Source organism: Terrapene carolina, unplaced genomic scaffold, assembly GCF_002925995.2.
Source record: "Terrapene carolina triunguis isolate 2854851 unplaced genomic scaffold, T_m_triunguis-2.0 Scaffold714, whole genome shotgun sequence".
Taxonomy (NCBI): domain Eukaryota; kingdom Metazoa; phylum Chordata; order Testudines; family Emydidae; genus Terrapene; species Terrapene triunguis.
The window spans coordinates 20338659-20356702 of record NW_020665065.1 but is presented as its reverse complement, the minus strand read 5'-3'; the positions used below and the strand labels follow the sequence as shown (position 1 = coordinate 20356702).

At 53.2% G+C, this 18044-nt stretch overlaps 1 protein-coding gene across 12 annotated transcripts in view; it reads left to right on the top strand.

Annotated features, from left to right (window-relative positions):
* Nucleotides 1-18044, top strand: part of ZNF362 (zinc finger protein 362) — a 45006-nt gene that overhangs the window by 17416 nt on the left and 9546 nt on the right. The gene's annotated exons all lie outside the window — the stretch shown is intronic.

Here is an 18044-nt window from a genome sequence, read left to right as displayed (position 1 = left end):
GGACTCACTCATGGGGCGACGCTTCCTGCCAGCGCCGTGGGGCTGGTGCCAGGCCCAAGCCCAGACGTCCCGAGCCAGAGGGGGGAGGGAGGGAGCTGCCCAGCGGCCACTTTTCATTTTCAGAGTGAACTTTCCTTGCACTGGGATTCCTATGTCCTGAGACTCCACAGGGGACTTTTAGGCTGTGGCTCAAACTCTGGCTTTGTCCCTCATGGACCTGCCAGGGCTGGAGAGCTCTCAGGAGGGATTTGCCATTAAACTCCATTGTAACTTGCTGGCCTAGGAGCAGGACTCATGCTAGGTATAAAAACTGGGGGGGGAGGGGAGGACGGACTGCCTAGTGGTTACAGCACTGGCCTGGCACTCAGGACCCCTGAGCTCAGTTCCTGGATCAGCCACAAGTTTCCTGTGTGACCTTGGACAAGTCACTTAATCCACTTTGTGCCTTCTCTCCAGCTGTAAAGCCGTGATAACCCTTCCCTGCCTCCCAGCAGGGTTAGTGCTTCGGAGGCGCCCCACGCTACGGGGCTGAGAACATTGGAACTATAGAGGGAGAGGAGCTTTCTGATGGGACAGAGGAGATGGACACCCAGAACCAGCCCAACGTGTTAGCCCAGTTACAGTGACGTGGTTAGGGTCTGTCTACACTAATTGTATATGTGTTGTAACCAGATCCACCTGCTTTGGCTATAGTTGTCATGCAGACAGGATCTTAGGGGACGCCCCCTCCCTGCCCTGAGCTGATGGCATTTCAGATTCGCAAACCTGCCAGACTGATGTAAACGTCCAGGGTAAAATCTGGGCTCCATTGGAGTGATGGCAAAACTCCCATTAAATTCAATGGGCCGAGATTTCCCTCCTCGGGTAGTTTTCAGTATGTGAGTTCCCGTGCTTCCTCGGGGGGGGGGGTTAGTGAAAACGGACGGGTCTCCGTCACTTTTGTTTCAGTGTCAGCGTTTAGTTGATTTTGCTTTGTGGCTTTCCTGTGCTAGCAGCCTGCAGCAATGCTTGGGTTGAAAGTGCTGTAGGATGAGCTTTCTCTGCGTCCATTGGAATTTCTGTTCCATTTTGCAGAGCTGTTTCTCTAGGTCTTGGATTCCTTAGCACCTTGTTCTTACCAAGCTTAAATTATGGGGCTAAACTTGACCTGACAGTTGCCCTTTAAATAGGGCTGGTGTGTGCGCCCCAAGAGGCGGTTGGCGGTTTTGCTGTGTGAGATAGTTTGGCCAATGCAAATATGTGTGTTTCATGCAATGAACATGCTAAAGATGCCTTTGCATGTTCCCCGGTGATCCTTGCATCAGCCATGCAGGAGCCTTGCAATTTTGCCAGCCCAAGTCTGTAGCACAGCTCAGGAGCCTGAGTAAAACCCCGCACGACCAATCTGTGTTTTCGGTCGTGTTGGAGCGGAATGGGTATAACCATGTTCACAGCATGGTAGAAATAACAGGGCAGAGCAGCCGTGAAACTGGGCTGGCCAGCAGGATAGGGGAGAGGGCTGGCTTTGGGCGAGGGGCAGTGCGGGGCTTCTTTGTGCCACAAGGAGAGGCGTGTGGCTCCGTCACCTGCTCCTCGGGAGAGAGGAGCTGCTGTCCAGTCCTGTTAGCCTGGGCTGGTTCCAAGAACCTTTTCTATTCATAGCCCTGACTTCCTGTTTTCCAGAACCTGCGGCCTGGGCTGAGGAGGGACCCGGGGCATTTCAGCTTCCACTTGCTGGGCTTCAACGGGGAGCTCCAGCAGCTGAAGGGGGGCGGTTAGATCTGGGGGTTGGGGATGTCCCCCTCTCCCTGGCCCAAGCTGGGGGACACTTTCACTCTGCTTGTGTGAGAACCCATCATTAAATCAGATAGTCTGTCCCCCAGATCTCCATTCGGTGACCCCCTAAAAAGAGTGCCCTGCGTCTCACTAGGGCTTTGTACTGCTTCCCTTCTCTGTTTCTCCTCCTCCTCCTCACCTGATGCAGTCTTGTCGTGTTGATTCAGTGCATCCATCCATCCGTTCGTTCGTTCGTTCTCCCCTTTACGTGCAGCATTTACTGTCTCCCTCCTTCTCCACGTGATGGGTGCCGCCTGCTGCCCAAACGTGGGTGCTGGGGCGCCCGGGTGTCACTTTCTGTTGCTGGAGGAAGCGGGTGAAGCCGCAGCCGGACAAGCTGTGCAGCATTTGTGGGAGGTGGTGCACGGAGGCTGTCGCTCCAGCTTTGGCTCCCTGCAGTTGGTGAACAAGCCTGTCTTGGCCACCGGCTGGGGAGTGGATGGGATCCCGGCTCTTCGGGTACAAGTAGCTCGTGCCCTGCAGGCCCTGTTTGCTGACAGTGACTGGATCCTGGTCCCGGGGAATCTCGGGGGAAATGCCTGTTGGTTTGGAAGGAGCAGGCTGGATCCCTGCTAACCTGAGCGCTTGTAGCAGCAGCAGCATGTAGGTCTGGGCTGGGGGAGGCACACCACGGTTCAATTGTCTGCCTTCCGCCCTCGGCCTGGCCTGGCCGGGGAGACTGCGTCCTTCTCTCGAGAGTCTCCTTTTATGTTTCTTTGGTTTGGGGGCCAGGGGTGCTGGAACGAGGGGGCCAAGGGGCCATGGCTCTTCCACTTTTCACCACGGGCCTGGCCCCCTGCCTTTCCTCTTCCCCTCCCCCAAGGCCCTGCCCCCCGGCCAGGATGGGAGCTGGAGCCTGGCCCAGGGAGCCCAGACAGCTGTGGAGAGCTGCAGACCCTGCACCTGCCCTAGATGGGGGTCTGGGGGGGGCGGGGCCTCATGGCCGCACCCTCCCACTTTTAGGAAGAATCCGTCACCCCTCTTGGGGGTGCCCTCCTTCACTGCCCCCCAATAGAAAGGGCTCACCTCCCAGGGCATTCCTATCCCAGCTGGGTTGGTGGGGATACTTCAAAGCTCCCTTGTGCTCCTGAAAGGGGTCTGCTCTAGCTAAATGCCCAGCCAGGGATCTGCTTCTAATTACAAAATATTAGGGGCCCCCCTTTGAGGAGGATAGGGGGATGCAGAAGGGAGTGAGGAGGATGGGGGGCAAGGGAGCCTCCTCATTAGGAGACTGGAGAGGCAGAAAGGGGCTCCCCCATTTAGGAAGGGGTGGAGTCAGGCTGGATTTGCCGCACTTTCAGGCCCCTGAGCTGCGGCTGAATTTCAGGGGTTGATTCTTTCTCTCCTGTCCTGGTTTGTGTTGGGCTTTTCACCTTCCCGGCTCATGTGTCTGGCTTGGGGAGAAGCAGGAGGGAAAATCAGAGAGCTGGCTCCTCTCCCTAGCGCTGGCACTGGGACGCGACGGCGGGGAGCGCAGTGTAAGAATAGAGCAGCCAGTAGACGTGCATAGGAACAAATCTGTTCCCAGCAATAAATCGGGACTCTGGGAACATAGGAGGTGACTCAGCAGATCTGCAGCCACTGCTGCTGGCCTGGGCCTTGAGTCAGGTGGCTGTGGGAGCTGAGGCTAGGTGTGGTACAGGCTAGGACCCAGCTATTGCACACCTGTGGGGAGGGCTGTGGGGCTCAGCACCTCCCAGGATCTGGCTCTTCTGGGATGTTTATTTTCACACTTTCTTTGGGGGGAGAGGGTTTTGTTTTGTTTTTTGTAACTTTTGTTTTGAAATTCTGTTGTATTGTCGATAGTCGCTATTCTGTATTTATAATATTTCATCCTGACTGGGAATCGGGGCTCCTGGGTTCTGTTCCTAACTTTGCTACTGACTCACTGTGTGACTTAGGGCAAGTCACTGCCCTGCTCTGTGCCTCAGTTTCCCCATCTTAAATGAGGAGAGTAATACTAAATAAAGGCCAGGAACGTAACAAGATTCAAACAAGGGATTGGGCATTTATATGGATGACAAGAACATCTTGAGTTGTCATAATTAACAACAATAATTGTGGAAGAGCTATTAACCCTCATGCTTTAGGGGTTAAGCCAACCTCTAATATTAGAGATCAGGATGAGAGTTAGGTGGGGGCAGATTATCCCACATCTGCTCCTGTGGGGTTACACCTTCCTGTGAAGCACCTGGAAGTGGGCACTGTCACAGACCGGATACTGGGCTAGATGGGCCCCAGTTGGATCCATTTGGGCAGTTCCTGTGGTCCTATCCTCGCCTTCTAAGGGTTTATTGGGAGACTTAATTCAGTCCTTGGGAGGAGCAAAGTACCAAGCAGCCTTGCAGAGCTGCCATGACCTTTCACTAGCCCAGGAGCAAAATCTACTTCGACGTCCTTGCTGATGGTGGGGAAAACCCCTGTTCCAGCCCGGAGCGGGAGTGGAATTCTGCTTGGCTGCACTGAGACTGTGTAGATGTGTTCCCGGTGCTGCGGTGTCTGGGCAGCGCCAGTGCATTGCCATAGAGACTCCGGTCCCCCGGGCCGCAGGAAACGCAAGCCAGCCACTCGGGTCAGTAGCTGTAGAACTGCATTGTTGTAATAGCAGATGAGTCTAAATACCTTTACTGGCAGCAGGGTGCTGTAGGAATGGAATCCGAATGGGCTCGTCGTCGTAGCCCCACAGCCAGTTCCTCTCCCCCTTCCTGCTCCCAGTGCCTGCTCTCTCACCAGGAGCCATGTTTGCCCGCTCAGCGCTGCTGGCGTGAGGTTCAGCAGTGCCCTCAGCTGACCTGCTAATCAGTAAAAGCATCTCCGCAGCCTTCCCCATCGCCCGGCAGGATCTCTCGCGGATGGGATGCGTGAGTCACGCAGCTGATGGGTGGGAGCTGGGGAGTTGTTAATGGGACTGGAGGGGGCTGTGTTGAGAGCCACAGTTGCTCTGATGACTGGGATTTAGAGTGAGGATGCAGGGGCCATCGGGGAAAACGAATGCTTATTACTGAGCCATTACTGGAAAATCATTGTGTTCCTCAACTCCCCCTGGAGTTCAGCGCAGAGCCAAGCTGCTATGCCAGGGCAGCAAATGTCTAACAGAACAGGGATCGCTAAGGTGCGGCTCCGAGACTGAGATCCTTGGAGCTGTACAGTGCAGCTTGCAGCCACCTTCATCTGCCCACAGACCGCCCTTCCAGATCACAGGCATGTCGTGATGCATGCTGGGGTCCAGTCTCTCTGGCGTGCGCGTTTGTGCTACAGACAAGGGCAGCTGGAAATCTGTTCTGTGCCAGCTGGGTGCAGCATACTGAGTCCGGGAAAGGTGCAGAGTTGGTCCCCAGCTGGGCAAAGTTAGGGCACCTTGCTTCCTTGGGATTGACCTATTGGAAAGTATCGTAGATCCAGGCCTCCCTAGCATTTGAACACCCTTTGATGTCACGGGAGGTATCTCCTTTGCAGCTCTCCAGGCTGGGAGCCAGGAGTGCCTGTACTCTAATTCTGCCTCGGCCACTGACTCAGTGTGGGCCTTGGGCCAGTCACTTCTGTTTGCATTGCACAGCGCCCAAAAGCCCATTATGCAGTGTCGGTACAAACGCAGATGAAGACATAGTCCCTGCTCTGAAGGCACGTAATCTAATTCAAACCAGGACTCAATAAGTGAGTGTAATAGATAGTAGGAGGGAAGCACAGAGGACAGTGATAAGGTCCCATGGATAAGCTCTGTGCATTGCCTGATGGGGCTGAATCATTTGAAAGCACTTTCTCTCCTTCTGTTGCTAAGTAGCTAATTTCAGCTCTGCCCAGCTGCCCTGCAAGCTGGCCAGTGTTACTGTGGGTTTTGGGGAGGGTAACAGTCGTATGGATCAGGGGTGGCACTTCTGGCATAAGGGTAGTGTGGGAGGAAACAGATGGTTGGAGAAGCCAAGAGACTGTGCTCAAGGCTGGCATCGCTGGGGGGGGGGAGGAGGGGGCAGATAAGAGACCAGAGCAGAGTTAGGCAGGGCCTTGATGCTGATGGCAAGAAACCTGAATTTTCTGCACAGTGGAAGGGTTCACAGAAGGGGTGACATGGGTGGTGTGATGGGCAAAGAGGGTTATTTTATCAGCATCATTTTTTATGGCCTGGAGACCAGGCCAGGTGTCCGCGAGGCCTCAGACTAGAGTTTGGCTGCCTGGGTGGAAAGCATGGATCTCAGAGATGCTGAGGAGCAGGAAACAGCAGGACTTGGACGTGGCTTGGATGTGTCAGGAGAGGGAAGATGACTCCCAGGCTACAGGCCTGAGTGACAGGGAGGATGGTGGGGTTTGAACGGTGATGGAGAGGCTGGGCTGAAAGATTAGTTTGGGGCATGTTAAGTTGAACGTAACAGCAAGACATCCTGGAGATGTCAGAGAGCCGGGGACTGGATGGAGGGAGACCAGTCAGGAACGGGAAGGCAGCTGTTGAGTCATCAGTGTAAAGATGGTAAATGAAACCATGGGAGTGGATGAGATCACTCAGGGAGAGGGGCAGACATCCCGATTGGCCATGGGAGTGGATGAGATCACTCAGGGAGAGGGGCAGACATCCCAATTGGCCATGGGAGTGGATGAGATCACTCAGGGAGAGGGGCAGACGTCTTAATTGGCTGGAGTGACGCACTGTAATTTCCACCGGCGATGATTCTCTTATCTACATTTTTAACATCCCATTGGCAATAAATAGCCATAGCGGGATTGGAGTGCCCAAGCCACAGGCTAATGGCCCTAGTGTCTGGGGTGGGGGGGGTATGATTTCCACCCAAGGGGCGAATGTTGGGGGGAAATCCAGCCTGTCGGTTGGATAGCTGCCCAATGTCAACTATGATTTTTTTCCTACTGGAGAGGCAGTATGGTCTAGTGGCTAACGCCCAGGATTGTGACTTGAGAGACTTGGGTTCTGTTCCTGGCTCTGCCACTGATTTACTGGGTGACCTGGGGTAAGTCAATTCCTCTCTCTGTGCGCCAGTGTCCCCACCTGCATGGTGGTGATGGGCACACTGACCCCCTTTGGAAAGCGCTCTGAGAGATGCAGGTGAGAAGCTGTTCACTAGATCGTAGTAGTAGTTTTTTTTCAAACCCAGTTTCTGAGAGTGCCCCCTTTAATAGTGAGGCTTCAGCAAGGCACTCCCTGAGAGTCTGGATAATTTGCACGTGATAACCCTGGTGATACCGGTAGGGCCGTCCCTACCCATACGCAAACTACGCAGCTGCTCAGGGCACTAGGAAATTTGGGGCACCAAATTGCCCCAAATTTCCTGGTGCTCTACACAGCTGCGTGCTGCATCCAGCTCCAGCGGCCAGCACGATCCCCTGGATGGCTGAGCCAGCCCCTCATGAGTTGCGCACAGCAGGGCCTAGGAAAGCTGCCTCCGCCCCTGCCCAACCCCTTCCCCTCAGCCCCCGCCCCTGCTCCGCCCACACCCTGCCTCTTCCTGCCCCTGCTTCGCCCCCACTCCGCCCCTTCTCCCCCAAACCCTGTCCCCTGATCCATGTGGCCCGGGGGACTGCAGCAGGGGTCAGGTTCGGGCCCGCCCTGCACTCACGGGGCGGCGGGAAGTGGAGTGACTCGGCCCCAGCCCACTACGCTACGCTGGCTCCCGGCCGTGCTGCCGGGGAGTGCTGGGGGGCGGTTCACCCCCTTTCCTCCAAGCCTGGGAGCCGGGGGAGCAGAACGGAGCAGGCTGGGGCCGGGTCACTCCTCTTCCCGTCGCCCTGTGAGTACAGGGGCGGGTCGGACCCCTGCTGCCTTCCTGCACTGGCTGCTCCTGCCTCCCAAAGCCCTTGGGTGCAGCCCCTCCCCCTTGGAGACCTCGGGGCGGCCCCCCTGCAGGGGGGCTGCGTGGGGCACCACAATCTCTAGGGACGGCCCTGGATACCAGTACTTCGTGTGCTCCTGTGGTTGCTGAACCTCTTGTATCCTGTGTTCCTTGAGGAATCCAGTTATCACCTTTTTCTCCTGTGTCAGCAGGTATCTGGCACATCTCGGGTATTTCAGGCAAATCTCTCTTTCTCCGGCCCAGACAGACAGTCTGTTTCCAACAGCTTGTAATTGTGTCTCTGCTGTGGGGAAACAGTTTTTGCTGCCTTCCTGCTGTTCCCAGGTAGATGGCATGTCCAGACGGCAGAGTGGACAGTGGCTTTGTGTGTGTGTCCTAGGCAAGTTTCTGTCTCTCTTGCTTTCCTTCCAGTGTGTATTTGTCTAGTCTGTTCTTTTTGTAGCTTTGAGCAACTGCAGTCTTATGGGAGGCAAAACTTTGTCTGGCTGGTAGCAGGTGTGCTGGGAAAACAGATCCTTCTCTCTGGATATTTCTGAGTTCCAGCAGGGCTGGACACAGACCTCTGTCTTGGTTAGTTTCTTTGAGGGAGATTTTCACTGTCGGGATAACTCTCTTGGCTGTCCCGTTACCCTGGGATACACTGGCAAGGAGGTGATGGCAGGTCAGGGCAAATTCCTGAGATTCTGCGTGAGAGAGCTGGGTCAGTAATTAGGGGCTTTGGTAATTTCAGGTCTTGCTGATTGTGATGGGATCTGGGTAAGCACTGAGTGCTGCTTGTGTCTGATAGTTTGACGTCTCCATGAATTTGCTAGTAATGAATAAATGGGTTTCTTTGCCAACCTGAAATAAATCTCTCCCCAGCTTTTGCTCCAGTCTCTTTGGCACGTTTTGATCCTGTGTTGCCTCATTTTGGTTTTGCTCTTGGGAAATGATTACATGCATTACAGCGAGCAGGCATGTCTCTTATTTGAGCAGTTGTTTCAGGCAAGAACAAAATCTCTCTTGGCCTTCGCTTGCATTTCTCGATACCTCAATGACGGCAATGTTTTTGGTTTTTTGCTGAGCCTCTTTTCTCAGAGTTTCTGACAGTCAAGTCTTTTTCCTGGCCTTCCCTAACTGGCCAGTGTGGTTTCAGTTTCAGGTCTAATGCTGCTGGCCTTTCCTTGTCAAACTGGTGATTCACGTTCACTCTGTTTTAATGTGAAATGTAGCTAATTTTTGAAATACTAATAGGCAGACGCCTCCCTACTTGACTTTCACGTTCATCAGTCTTGGCATCAGGTGATGTTGATCTATTTACTTCCCTAGTAAGGGAATCCAGTTCTTGACTGATTTATATTCCACATGGAGGTCACGTCTTTGAAGCTTCACCACGCTGTGGATTGTAGGTAGTGCAAAAGAAACTTTGTGATGGCTTGTGATCGATTCTACAGTATTATTTTCTTTCTGATGCAGCTAATCTAATCCATCCTGTCTGCGTATGAATTTCAAACAGCCAGTCACAATACTCAACCTCTCCTTTTCAATCTGGACAATTTCCTTCTCCTTCGTTTAGGGTTCTCAGTATAAATGCAAGTGGCTACTGTTCTGTTATAAGGGGGCTGCACTCGGTCTGGCAGAAGTGGCAGCTGCAACTGGCTTAATTAAACCCTCTTTTAAAACTAGCAGATTAGTAATCAGTGATGCAGGCCTTGATCCTGGAAAGGGTTGTGCATACATTTATCTGTTACCCATGTGAATTGTCCTATTGACTTCAGTGAGACTGCTCATGTGCTTAATAAGGTTAAGCCCAAGTTTAAGAGCTTCACAGAGCTGGGGCTTTAAACTGCTGTTTAAATCAGGTCATTATGTTATTGCCACTTTTCTGAGCTTCCTTTAAAATGTTTTTTATTAGCCAATGATAGGTTTGGAATAAATTTTTCCAAATAATTTATCATCCCCATAAATCTTTGCCTCCACTTTACATTGTGAGACAAGGCATTTCAGATGTGGCTTCTAGTTTATCTGGATCAGCCATTAAGGTAAATTTCAGTTGGACTTTGGTTTTTGGCCTTTGAAAGGGTTTTTGAGTTTTGGTGTCTCTCCCTCGCTGTCTGCCAAACTTGCCCAAGTCTTTCGTTGCCCAGCCCAAATGAAAACATTATTCACTTTATAACTTGAGCACCTTTGAAAAGTCTGAGCAGTAACTCTTTGAAATACCACAGGAGCAGAACTAATACCTACAGGGGGAATTCACTTCACCTTCTAATATCCAAATGACATATTAAAAGTCACTAGCTTAGTGCTTGATTCATCTGACTCCTCTTGCCAAAATGCATGTCCTGCATCTAATACTGAGAATGTTGGGGTTTTTCTTGAGAGAGTTTAGCTGCTGCTCCTTGACCAGTTTTCAGTGGATTATGTTTCCATTTATGTCTTTATTTAAATCATACGGCTCAGCGCATATCTGCACTTATATTTGGCTTTTCAGTACAGCCCTAGAATTAATCTGAGATGTAGGTTATTTGGATTTTCTACAACCCCAAGCTTTTGCATTTTACAAAGCTCAATTTTTATCTTTGCATTCAGGGAATATATATATATATATATATATATGTATGTATGTATTTTTTGTTTACGGTGGATGGATCACCAGTGTTGCTGATTCCTCTGTCTTATCATGTCACGTTCAACCCATATGTGATACTGGGGCATTTGCAGCCAACAGCCTTGAAACTGAGGCCCGGTCTACGCTAGAAAATTAGGCACGTTTAACTACGTCAGGCAAGGATGTGAAAAATCCCCCCCTGAGCGGCTTAGTTAAGCCAACCTAAGACCCCATGTAGCCAGCAATAGACTGATGGGCGAATCCCTCCTCTCGGGGAGGTGTGTCTACACCGAAGCACTACAGAGGCACCGCTGTAGTATTTTAAGTGTAGACAAGCCCCAAGTTTATGGTTTTAATCCTACCCCAGGTGGAACATCGGTATTAACTGCTTGGAAAGTTATGAAGTGATCCCCATTCTTAGAACAAGCTGTCATTGTTCCGTGTCCTGGGATTTTAGGTCCGGGATAGGACCTCAGCTTTCCTTTAGGTTGCTAGGCAGGATTCTTAGCTACTCTCCTATGTAGTTTACTTGCAATAACACTGCATTTGACTCCAGCGACCAGTTTAAAGGCTGCTGCTCTTTCCTCCCGCTTGCTGAGGCCATCCCTTCAGGGTGGGGCTTAGAGAGAGAATTATTTGTGGGTGGAGCTAAAATGTGACTCTCTGAGAGTGTCAGTGGGTGACATGCAGACGTGTGAGATTGCCCAATTTCCAGGGATGCGCCTGATTCTGGCATGCTCTCCCAGGCACCGAGTAACTGCCTCTCATGTTTTGTTTTTTAAGGAAAGGCAGCTGCTTGGTTTCCCCAACAGGGAGCCTAATGCAATGGACACTGGGTTTGTGAGAGCTGTAAATAAAAGCGGGGTAGAGACAGCAGCTGCAGCATGGTCCCTTCAGCGGGAAGATCCAGAGTGCTGGTGGGAATGCGGCGGGCGGACCCAGTGGCGGGAGCGGGTCCCCGCAGCTCAGGAAATGGGGCAGCTGGAAGAGGTGTGGGTACAAGGCAAAGGGGGTGGTTTGACTCTGAGCAGGACACACAGCACAAAACAGTCACGAGGGGAAGGCAAATGCCCTGGAGACCACAGGGAGGGATTTTAAGAGGAGTTGGGGTTGGATTAGCTAGGCTGGGAGACCTGGGTTCACATCCCGCTCCTTAGGCAGAGGGGAGTTAGAAGCCCCACAAGATATTTAACTCTCCCCATATATGTGCTATGTAGCAGCCCCATATTGCCGCCTCCTGCAGTTACATGTCATGAACTGGGCCCGAACGTAAGATTAAATCATGTGTTTTGGTCTGTGTCTGAGCTCCCCCCAGGGTGTGTGCCATGGGGCCAGAGCTGCCAACTCTCTTACGTTCATAGTAATTGAGGCACTCCCATGCAGCCCCTGTTGAGACTGGGCCCGTTGTGCTAGGCACCGCACAGACACGCAGGAAGATATCAGGCAAGCCTCTCGGGCAGTCCTGCTTTTGCAGGGTCCGGCACTCGCACAGAATCGGACCTGAGGTTGTGCGGTATCAGACAGGGGATGCCATTTTAAAGAACGCGCCACTCCGCCCCAGCTGGCGGGACCTCGTACACATGGTCACTCTGGCGGGAGCGGAGTAGTGAAAAATGTCCCCTCCCTTCCATGTGGCCTGCGTGCAAGATCCCACTGCATGGGAGGAGGGCGTCGTGACCTCACATGCACTGTGCGTCTGAGGTCACCCAAGTGGGGGTGGGGTCTTGGCAGGGGCAGGCTCACTCCATTCCCAGAGGTACCAGAGTCTCTGGGAATGCATGAGTGGCCACCTTATAGGAGACAGACGAAGAGCTGAAGAGCTTGCAGTCTAGTGCAAAGCATGATGGTGAGTTTGGGATGTGGGAGCTGGAACAGATCCTCCCCAAACAGCTGTTAGCTGGGCCCAGCCTGGCAAGCTGGGCTGGGTTTGCACTGGTGACCTACAGGCCCAGGGTTCTCAGTGCCCTGAGGGATCCAGTGCCCATTAAGCACCCACGTTACACCTTGGGGAACGAGGCTGCTTGGTGGGAAGATGAATGTATTAAATCAGGTTCTGCCCTTAGTGGTGCTGTCACAGGCAGGGTCTGCTCCTCTCTGGGCACAGAAAACATCTCCTGCACTCTCTGCTCTGTCTCCAGCTGGTTCTGAAAGGGACAGCTCCCACTGATAACAAACAAATGCAATAGTGAAACACCTTTTAATAGACCATCCGAATTCACTGCTAAAAGCAGTGCTTTGCCATATAAAATCCTTCCCACAGCTAAGCCAGCTTCCCAGGTAAATATTTTTTTCTCCTCCATAGTGGGTCATCAACAGGGTTTAAACCAGGGGTGGGCAAACTTTTTGGCCTGAGGGCCACATCGGTTTTCATAAATTGTATGGAGGGCCGGTTAGGGGAGGAGGTCATGGCCCGGCCCCCATCTCCTATCTGCCCTCCCCAGGACTCCTGCCCCATCCAACCCCCCCTGTTCCCTAACAGTCCCGTGGGACCCCTGCCGCATCCACACTCCCCCACTCCCTGTCCCCTGACCACCCCCGGAGCCCCTGCCCCTGACTTCCTCCTGCTGCCCCATCCAACCCCCCCTCCTTCCTGACTGCCCTCCGGGACCCCTGGCCCCATTCAACCCCCTTTTTCCCCTCTGACAGCCCCGACCCCTATCCACACCCCCGCCCCCTGACCACCACCTCGAACTCCCCTGCCCTCTATCCAACCCCCTCGCTCCCTGCCCCCTTACCGCGCTGCCTGGAGCACTGGTGGCTGGCGGCGCTACAGCCGTGCCACCCGGCTGGAGCCAAGCCACGCTGCCGCCGCCACCATGCAGCACAGAGACCGGGTCAGGCCGGGCTCTGCAGCTGCGCTGCCCCAGGAGCTCACAGCCCCGCCACCCAGAGCATTGCGCCGGCGTCGGAGCGAGCGAGCTGAGGCTGCGGGGGAGGGGGGACAGCAGGGGAGGGGCTGGGGGCGAGCCTCCCGGGCCAGGAGCTCGGGGGTCGGGCAGGACGGTCCCGCGGGCCGGATGTGGTCTGCGGGCCATAGTTTGCCCACCTCTGGTTTAAACTCCCACTATTCAGATCCACAGCACAGACCTGTTTGCAGTTAGCTCTAGGTGTGTTATTCCCCTTGCCAGCTCACACACGTGTCACCCACCGGCAATGGCTCACCCGGGCAGCAGGATTCCTGGCTCTGGGAGCAGACGCGGTTTAGTGATTCCAGACGGCACAGCCAAATGTCACAACACTCCCCAGTCGGGTTAGGAGCTCTGAGTGCAAACACAGGGGCTGTACCACTGAAGCTAGCAGGGATGTAGTATCAGAGTCACAAACATCTACGTGGACAAGTGGCTAGAGAGTAACACGGAGCTGCCCTCTGTTACTGTGAGTTTCAGAAGCCTCTAATTTGCCATGTTCTTCTAACAGTCTGTGGGTCTGTCTTCACTGCAGTCATTCCATATGATTGGCACTTGGGTTAGCCTAGCCCAGGTGTGAGCAGCCGCGCTGCAACACCCTACCTGGCTTACCATGTCCTCATGGGTGCTGCACACCCCTGTGTGTGTCACTAGGACATCGGGGGCACATCCGCATGGTTCTTCGTGCTGCAGTGACCTGAGTCACTCTGTGATTCTTCCCCAGTGAGTTGTGGGAGAACTTCTCTGTCCTGGCATGTGAGAAGGCATTAGAGGACTGGCAGCACCTGCGTGGCATCCTCATCGCAAGGTGGGCAGTTTACCAGTGTTAGCGTTCTAACCCTTCCCCCAAGCTGGGCCCGCTCGCCTGGGGTGAAAACAGTGCCACACTCAGGCCAGAGGGATTTAAGGGGGGGATAGGGCACAGGGGGGCAGGCAAGCACCCTGGTAAGAAGCCAGGCTAAGGCTTGGTCTGCACTGACCTAACTATGTCAGTGTCTACACTACAGCCGTGCTCCTGCCGATGTAAGTGCTCTACTACACCGACATAACTCCTCCGCCGCGAGAGGTGTAGGGCTTATGTTGGTGTAGTTAGGGTGAGACACTGCGTTCCTTACATCAGCTGTTGGCTGGCTTGTTAATTTCACGACGCCCCTGCTCCAAGCTGGGGGTGGGGGGCAAGAAGCTCGGGGGCAGCTGGGCTCCTGGCATGGAGCTGCGCAGAGCTGAGAGCCTTGGCTCTCAGCCTCCCACACGACCCCTCTTCAGTCAACGGAACCACTAACAGAAGAAGGGTAGTGTGGACATCACCTAACGTAGGTCGACTTAAAATGGTAGTGTAGACATGCCCTAACTCTGCAGGGCAGACACCCCCTACGTGACAAAGTGGAGGAGACTTGGCTGTGTTACTGATTCTGTTCCTAGCTCTGCCGGTAGTGACTCTGGGCAAGTTCTTACACTAGGTCTTAACAGTTCACTTGCATGATCTACCACTGAGTTAATGCGGCTCAAGTTAACCTAGGTCAAGGGAGAGCAGCCATGCTATGAAGTCACACACAGGTGGCCCGGAGTGACTGGATTAGCAGCAGTGTGATTGTGTTCACAGCTGAGGAGTTGTGCTAACTCGAACGATAGCCCGGACCCCGATGGGCCAGCCAACTGGAGTTAAAAGTGCCGTCATACTCACGAAGGGGTTTTGTGTGTGAACGGGACTCGGGGCAGAAGGGGAGTGAAAATGAGCCCTCGTGCTCAGTTCTCTGTGGCCATGTCTACACTACTATGTCAGCATGGCCCCTGGTACGTCAACAGAAGGAGCTTTTCTGCCCGGTGGTAACACTATCTCCCTGAATGACGGGGTGACTGAAGCACTTTTTTCTGTTGGCTTAGCTGCATCTGCACTGGGGGCTTTGCCAGCATGTGTCACCTAGGGCTGTGAATAGCCAACGGAGCTCTGCTAGCCCAACTTTTTAGTGTCAACCTGGCCTGTAAAATGGGTGAATGTTGGTTACCCCCAAGGTAACAGTAGGAGAGTTGGGTTCAGAATAAGGGTGAAGAAAGGGCATAGAAATAGCAGCAGCAGGCAGCAGAGGAGCTGGGGCTAGAACTCATGGTCTCTAAGCTTGTATTTTAGTGGCCATCCCCTAGTCTCCTGGGCCTGGCACGTAGGCCTTTCACTCACTGTACTTTGCTTCCCTGAAATCATGTGAAAGCCAGGATTTCTCATGTCCTCACAGGAATCATAGAATATCAGGGTTGGAAGAGACCTCAGGAGGTCATCTAGTCCAACCCCCTGCTCAAAGCAGGACCAATCCCCAACTAAATCATCCCAGCCAGGGCTTTGTCAAGCCAGGCCTTAAAAACCTCTAAGGATGGCGATTCCACCACCTCCCTAGGGAACCCATTCCAGTGCTTCACCACCCTTCTAGTGAAATAGTTTTTCCTAATATCCAACCTAGACCTCCCCCACTGCAACTTGAGACCATTGCTTCTTGTTCTGTCATCTGCTACCACTATGAACAGCCTGGCTCCATCCTCTTTGGAACCCCCCTTCAGGTAGTTGAAGGCTGCTATCAAATCCCTCCTCACTCTTCTCTTCTGCAGGCTAAATAAGCCCAGTTCCCTCAGCCTCTCCTCGTAAGTCATGGGCCCCAGCTCCCTAATCATTTTCGTTGCCCTCTGCTGGACTCTCTCCAATTTGTCCACATCCCTTCTGTAGTGGGGGCGCTCAAAACTGGACGCAGATGTGGCCTCACCAGTGCTGAATAGAGGGGAATAATCACTTCCCTCGATCTGCTGGCAATGCTCCTACTAATGCAGCCCAATATGCCATTAGCCTTCTTGGCAACAAGGGCACACTGCTGACTCATATCCAGCTTCTCGTCCACTGTAACCCCCAGGTCCTTTTCTGCCGAACGGCCGCTTAGCCAGTCAGTCCCCAGCCTGTAGTGGTGCATGGGATTCTTCCATCCTAAGTGCTGGACTCTACACTTGTCCTTGTTGAACCTCATGAGATTTCTTTTGGCCCAACCCTCCAATTTGTCTAGGTCACTCTGGACCCTATCCCTACCCTCCAGCATATCTACCTCTCCCCTCAGCTTAGTGTCAGCCGCGAACTTGCTGAGGGTGTAATCCATCCCATCATCCAGATCATTAATTAAGAGATTGAACAAAACCGGCCCCAGCACTGACCCTTGGGGCACTCCGCTTGCTACCAGCTGCCAACTAGACATTGAGCCGTTGATCACTACCCGTTGAGCCTGAAGATCTAGCCAGGTTTCTATCCACCTCATAGTCCATTCATCCAGCTCATACTCCTTTAACTTGCTGGCAATTATACTGTGGGAAACCGTATCAAAAGCTTTGCTAAAGTCAAGGTATTTCACATCCACTGCTTTCCCCTCATCCACAGAGCCAGTTATCTCATCAAATATCTATAGCAGGGGCCAAAATCCTGTTGCTTGCATAACTGTTGGCAACATTAACATCTCATCAGACAGCGCAGATTTTATTTATTTACTCGTGTCATTTTTTTAATCCAACTTCAGTTGCCACAAGGTGTCCAGGTGCCGCTTGGGCCCACAGCCACCTCCGTGCAGGTATCAGGTCACGCCCATGGCTGCCTCCTGGCAGGGAGGAAGGAACTTACGGCTGAGAGGGGGAGAGAGAGAATTAGTTCAGGGCAGACAGGCAGTGGGTGGTGTGTTATAAACCTGAAAAAGTATAACTCAGTTAATTTCTGGTCTGCATGTAAATGAAGAAATGCATATTCATCAACTATGCAAATTAGACAGTGCCATTTGCTTTAATTCTCCAGCTTTCTGGCCCTTCAGCCTTACCAGATATGGACATGAAGAACCACGTTTTCAAGTGGCCTCTGATTTTTGGGTGCCTGCCTTGATTTCTGGTCCCAGCTTGAGACACCTATGGCCAGATTTGCAAGTGCGCTGACCACCCACATCTTCAGATGTCAGTGGGAACTGTGAGTGCTGGAAATCCGGCTCAGGGGTCTCATGTCTGGCAACGCAGAGGCAAGGCACCTAAAAGCAGAGGCCATGTGCAAACGGAGCTGTCAGTGAGGGTTTGGTGCTGTGTGTGCGAGGGTGAGCATAGATAGCATTCGGGCCTGGGACTGTGAAATCCTTCCTTCCTGTATCCCCAGAGAGACTCCCTGGTAAGGAGGGAGAGCCGCTGAGATCTCTTGCTTAACGACTCAGCTGAGCATCGCCTGGAGAGAGATGGCCGTGGTGACCCTGCACAGGCGTTCGTGGGTGTAAAACCCAAGGAGGGAGAAGGAATGATTGTTCCAGCTGGCAGTTGGGGGTAGGACTTAGGCCCACCTGTCTGACTCCTCATTCCCTATCGGGGAGCAATGTAGTGTAGAGATGGGATTAAAGAAAAACACCCTTGTGCTCCCACAGTCGCAATGACCAGAGGTGAGTTAGGGGCCCGAATGTTGCTGTTGAGGAATGGGATGAGAGGCAGCAAGGCGAGGCGTAGCCTCAGGGCTAGGCTAGCTGTATTAGCCATGGGTAGACAGCTAGGGAGAGAAGAGACGCGCAGGGCCAGCCCCATGGAAATCCATCCTGCTGAGGGAGTGGGAAGAACGTTAGGGGTCTGTGCTGTAAGGAGAGGGACCGTGTTCCTCCTAAATGGGTTGAGCGGCTGTGCATGTCTGGCTGTCGGAGCTATTCGGCTGCAGCATCGTCTCCCTGGGGATGTTCTGGGAACCTGCTGGCTGAGGGCGCTGCCATTCCATTGCGCACAGCCCAGGGAGCCGATTGCAGGGGACTCTTCTGCCTGCTTCCCCCCCCCCAGTGCTGGATTAGATGGGCCCTAACTAGTCTCTGCTTCTCTGCTGAGAGGAGCTGGTGAGTTCTGGTGGGTACTGGGTTCCTGCTGAGCCACGAAGGGGTATGAGGTGGTGTGGGCTGTTGTTGCTTCATT